Below are 6264 nucleotides of genomic sequence, written 5' to 3' on the forward strand. Positions count from 1 at the left end.
TGGCTAGTTTCATATGCTTTTGGCCTGGGCAACCATTATAAAGGAGTTGCCATTTACTGTGTTGAAGATTGCAGGAAGAGTGATTTTGCCTGGTTTCAGCCATGTGAAAATCGAGCTGTCTAAAAGCCAGTCAACCACAGATGGTATATAAGTAGTTAGTTATGAGTCTCAACTTCAGGGGAGAAATTGGGGTTGAAGATGTAAATTTAAGATCCATCAACCTAGGGATACTATTTCAAATTATGGGATCGAATGATATGTGGAGCATGCTTTTTGATAAAGAGGAGAGACTGGCCAAGGATTGAGCCTGGGAATACCAGCTTGAGATGAGGGGAAACCAGCAAGGGAGACTGGAAAGCAGCAGCCAATGAGGCAGAAGGAAAGCCAAGAGAGGGTGGTTGCCTACAGACCAATTAGAGAAACATTTTTCAGAAAGAAGGAAAGGACTAACTCTATCAAAAGCTATGGATGAATCAAGTAAAAACTGAAATTTACTAGTTGGCAATGTAGAAACCATTTACTTGTTGAAATTGTATTTGCTAAAAGTAAACATTTAGAATATAATTTTCAATATTTTAGTAGGCATCAGACTTTATTCAATAAAAAGGCTTTTAAATTTTTCTTCTGGTTTTTGGTTTTTAATAGCTGTTCTTCATTGGAAAAAGGTCTAGTAATAATAAAGTGATTTAAGCTTAAGAAATTATTGGCCAGGCGCGGTGGCTCAAGCCTGTAATCCCAGCACTTTGGGAGGCCGAGACGGGTGGATCATGAGGTCAGGAGATCAAGACCATCCTGACTAACACGGTGAAACCCCGTCTCTACTAAAAAATACAAAAAACTAGCCGGGCGAGGTGGCGGGCGCCTGTAGTCCCAGCTACTCGGGAGGCTGAGGCAGGAGAATGGCATGAACCCAGGAGGCGCAGCTTGCAGTGAGCTGAGATCCGGCCACTGCGCTACAGCCTGGGCGACATAGTGAGACTCCGTCTCAAAAAAGAAAAAAAAAAGAAATTATTACATTGCTAATTGAATCGGATGAGGTTTAGCAGCACATAAGAGAATATTCAAATAATTGTGATTTAATTAAAGAGGCTTATGTTTCTTTATTCAAAATAAGTTCCAAGATAGACAATCCAGAGATGCTCTTACATTTGGTTACCTCATAGACAGGTATGAGACAAGGATTTGAGAGCAAGTAGCCTATTCATTTGGTGATGCCAGGAAACACTGTTTAGAGAGTGGTACACTGAGACAGGAAATGGAAGAGAATCAGTAGTGATATTAGTGAGAAAATTAGTGCTCTGAGCAACTGAGGCTTAATCCTACACATGACATCTGGGAAAGGGTATAGAATATACCTTGGAGATGTTCCATCTGAGGGCTGGGGAAGAACAGCTGTTAATCCATTGGTTGATAAGTTGGTTGATAACTGATTCCAGGAGCATTAGCAACCCGACAGTCCCCCACCATGCTCCCATGGCCCAAGAAATCCTTTAGACAGAGTACAGATGCTTGAAGCTAAAGTCTTCAGCAGGACTGGTGAGTGCCTAGGAGATTTGGAAGGAGCACTGACCACTTTGGAAACAGGGGATGGTACCTTCACCATGTTATCAGGGACCCAGGATCCTTATATATTTTTATTCTGACATCCTTAGAGATGAATTAAGTCACCATGTTTTACCCATGGTTGCAACTCTGTGGTTCCAGACATTTTCCACAATTCAGGCACAAGAAATAGAAAAGAACTCATTTTTCAATGCCCACTCCACTTGTCATATTTCTCTTCAGGACAGACTAGAAAATGTAGTCTTTTGTTTGTTTTTTGCTTTGTTTTAGCTAGATACATTGATGACCACAATCGTATAAGGTCCACTAGTAATGAAGAAAACTACCAGAATGGACACTGACAAGCAACTCATCGTTTTTGCCACCATGACTCAAGCATGGAGAGACACCAGTTCTTAAAGCGATGTTTTGTTTTTCCAGACAGCACAGAAATTAACCTAGATTGATAAAGCTTGATTCCAATTAAACTGTTTAGCATTCAATTTGTCTCATTCTAGCTGATCAGAGCCAGCTTGCCTGGTTCATGCTTATCTAATCCAACTGGAAATGGATTGATACAACTTGAAATGTCTTAATCCCCTTGACTCAATTAGAGCCAATTTTGAACTGGAAAAAAAATTTGACTCAACTTAAGCTCTTCAGGACCAGTTTGATTCCTTTTAACTGGTCTGAGGTAGCCTAATATCATTTGAACTGGCCTGATTGCAGTTTGAAGTAATTTTATGTCTCTCTGTTTTGATCACATTCTATTTGAGCTCGTTTGATCTTGGGCAAATTTATTTCAACTAAGTAGAACTTGTATGATTTGTTCAAATTTGTATAGGATTTATTTTATATAATTTAACTCAAGAAAAGATGGATTAAATTGTTCAATCCAACTGGATTCAGAAAGAAGTTCCTTTTTCATGACTCTCTTGGCTTTAGGGAACACAGTTCAGTAGCAACATTGCAATAAAGGGACTCTTGACAAGCTTTTAAAGGAAAACTCATCTAATGATACAAAAACAACCCGAAGTTAAATGTAAGTCACAAGGGGAGAAAAATGAGAGCTCTCAGTCTTCATTCTATTTTCCACTTCTTCTCAATGGGCATGAGTTTAGTCAAATGAAGCACTGGATATTTAGACCCTTATAGTTCCATGGGGTTGGCAGTGAGTTTGGGTGTGGGCCTGAAGTACATTAGAAAAATAGTATAGGTTTTCTGTTTCCTTAACTCTCTAATTTTGCAGGCATGGCACTTCTTACGGCCAAAATTCTACAAGCTTGAGAATCCTCTAATGCAGTAATCCAAGGATGAAAATTATAGCAACAACTAACATTTATGGAGTCCATACTACACACCAAGTACTACACCAGCCACACTACATGGACTTAATTACTTCTCATAATACTCTATGAGGTGGTAGTTGTTATTATCCTCAACTTATAATTGAGGGACCTGAGGCTCAGTTTAAGAAAATTTCTTAAGATTATCGATCTAGTAAGTTATAGATTCAACAGTCAAATCTAAGCCCACCTCACCCCAGAGACCAGACTCTTAACTTCTTCTTGTTAGTATGGCTATACGGAAAGGAAAGGCCATTAAGAACCAAGTTGGTCTTAGAAGGCAATAATTACATCATACTACCCTGCCATCTTTCTCAAGCCTGAATACAAGAATTTTCCTTTCTGCTTTTTGCCACTAAAGTTGGAGGATAGCAGTATAAAGGGCCCTTTGGGTGCACATACTAAGAAATTTAAACGGGAACCACAGTGGAGATGAAATAATTATTTTCTGAGTATTTGGTCATTGCTTTGTTTCTCAGACCTTTTCTGATCTCCATGACCACATGTCCAAATGCTTACTTGACAGTGCCACTTGAGTATCTCAAAGACACCTCAAACTCAGCATGTCCAAAACTGACTCATGATTTCCTACCCACAACCCTCACATTTCTCTCCAAACCCGTTCCTTTTCTATGTTTTCCACCTCAATAACTGCCAGCATTTTCTATCTAGTTTGCAAACCAAAAATTCATAAATTAATGCTTAACACCTCTAACTCCCCCTCTCCTCCACTGTTAGCAGGCCTTGTTGGATCTACTTTCAAAACACGTCTCTAATCCATCCATTTATCCTATCTCAATTGTCATGTTACAAACAGAGAGCCAAATCAGGAATGAACTTCCATTCGCAATTGCTTCAAAGAGAATAAAATACCTAGGAATCCAACTTACAAGGGATGTAAAGGACCTCTTCAAGGAGAACTACAAACCACTGCTCAGTGAAATCAAAGAGGACACAAACAAATGGAAGAACATACCATGCTCATGGATAGGATGAATCAATATCGTGAAAATGGCCATACTGCCCAAGGTTATTTATAGATTCAATGCCATCCCCATCAAGCTACCAACGAGTTTCTTCACAGAATTGGAAAAAACTGCTTTAAAGTTCATATGGAACCAAAAAAGAGCCCGCATCTCCAAGACAATCCTAAGTCAAAAGAACAAAGCTGGAGGCATCACGCTACCTGACTTCAAACTATACTACAAAGCTACAGTAACCAAAACAGCATGGTACTGGTACCAAAACAGAGATATAGACCAATGGAACAGAACAGAGTCCTCAGAAATAATACCACACATCTACAGCCATCTGATCTTTGACAAACCTGAGAGAAACAAGAAATGGGGAAAGGATTCCCTATTTAATAAATGGTGCTGGGAAAATTGGCTAGCCGTAAGTAGAAAGCTGAAACTGGATCCTTTCCTTACTCCTTATACGAAAATTAATTCAAGATGGATTAGAGACTTAAATGTTAGACCTAATACCATAAAAATCCTAGAGGAAAACCTAGGTAGTACCATTAAGGACATAGGCATGGGCAAAGACTTCATGTCTAAAACACCAAAAGCAACGGCAGCAAAAGCCAAAATTGACAAATGGGATCTCATTAAACTAAAGAGCTTCTGCACAGCAAAAGAAACTACCATCAGAGTGAACAGGCAACCTACAGAATGGGAGAAAATTTTTGCAATCTACTCATCTGACAAAGGGCTAATATCCAGAACCTACAAAGAACTCAAACAAATTTACAAGAAAAAAACAAACAACCCCATCAAAAAGTGGGCAAAGGATATGAACAGACATTTCTCAAAAGAAGACATTCATACAGCCAACAGACACATGAAAAAATGCTCATCATCACTGGCCATCAGAGAAATGCAAATCAAAACCACAATGAGATACCATCTCACACCAGTTAGAATGGCGATCATTAAAAAGTCAGGAAACAACAGGTGCTGGAGAGGATGTGGAGAAATAGGAACACTTTTACACTGTTGGTGGGATTGTAAACTAGTTCAACCATTATGGAAAACAGTATGGCGATTCCTCAAGGATCTAGAACTAGATGTACCATATGACCCAGCCATCCCATTACTGGGTATATACCCAAAGGATTATAAATTATGCTGCTATAAAGACACATGCACATGTATGTTTATTGTGGCACTATTCACAATAGCAAAGACTTGGAATCAACCCAAATGTCCATCAGTGACAGATTGGATTAAGAAAATGTGGCACATATACACCATGGCACATATACACCATGGAATACTATGCAGCCATCAAAAAGGATGAGTTTGTGTCCTTTGTAGGGACATGGATGCAGCTGGAAACCATCATTCTTAGCAAACTATCACAAGAACAGAAAACCAAACACTGCATGTTCTCACTCATAGGTGGGAACTGAACAATGAGATCACTCGGACTCAGGAAGGGGAACATCACACACCGGGGCCTATCATGGGGAGGGGGAGGGGGGAGGGGGAGGGGGGAGGGGGGAGGGGGGAGGGATTGCATTGGGAGTTATACCTGATGTAAATGACGAGTTGATGGGTGCAGCACACCAACAAGGCACAAGTATACATATGTAACAAACCTGCACGTTATGCACATGTACCCTATAACTTAAAGTATAATAATAATAAATAAATTAAAAAAAAAAAAATTGTCATGTTAAAATTCCAAGCTTCGATCACCTTCCCCCTGGACTATAGCAATAGCCTCCTTACAGCCACATCCATACATTGATTCTATGCTTTCTCCAATCTACTCACCAAACTGCCACCAAATTAAAATGCTGGTCCTATCTTTTACTTTCTTAAAAATCTTCAACAGCTTTTTGTTTGCTCCCAGGATTGACAACTACCAACTCTGCCAAAGACTACCAGAAAACCTGTTAAGTGAAGAAAAGCTAATTTATCCTATGGCCTTGAATAAGTTTTAGAGGTGTCCCAGAAAGGGGGAAGAGGAGACATTTATAGGCTTTGGTTCTGGACACAAGTGGCTTAGAAGACAAACTGACTCAAATACAATTTATCATGTAATCATTTGGCACCAGTGAGCACAGCAAAGTGAAAGTCTTGATGTGAGTCTTGATAAATAAACTGCTGTTTGATAAGCAAGCTGTTTCTGCAGGTGAGCATTCTTTTGTCCTGATGTGAGAGATGAGTCAAGTGTTTATTTGGATAAATCAGGTAGCAGGAATTTCCTAAAGTAAACAAAGTTATTCATTGATTTACAACCTTAACTTTCTGAGCAAGAATCTACAGTTAAGAATAAAGAGTTAAATCTTGTTGGTGTAAGTGATCTTCATTCTTAGTCCTGATAGTTAAGCTCTATGGAAGGAAGTCATTTGAATTCTCATAAGGAT

Source organism: Macaca nemestrina, chromosome 2 (assembly GCF_043159975.1).
Source record: "Macaca nemestrina isolate mMacNem1 chromosome 2, mMacNem.hap1, whole genome shotgun sequence".
Classification (NCBI taxonomy): domain Eukaryota; kingdom Metazoa; phylum Chordata; class Mammalia; order Primates; family Cercopithecidae; genus Macaca; species Macaca nemestrina.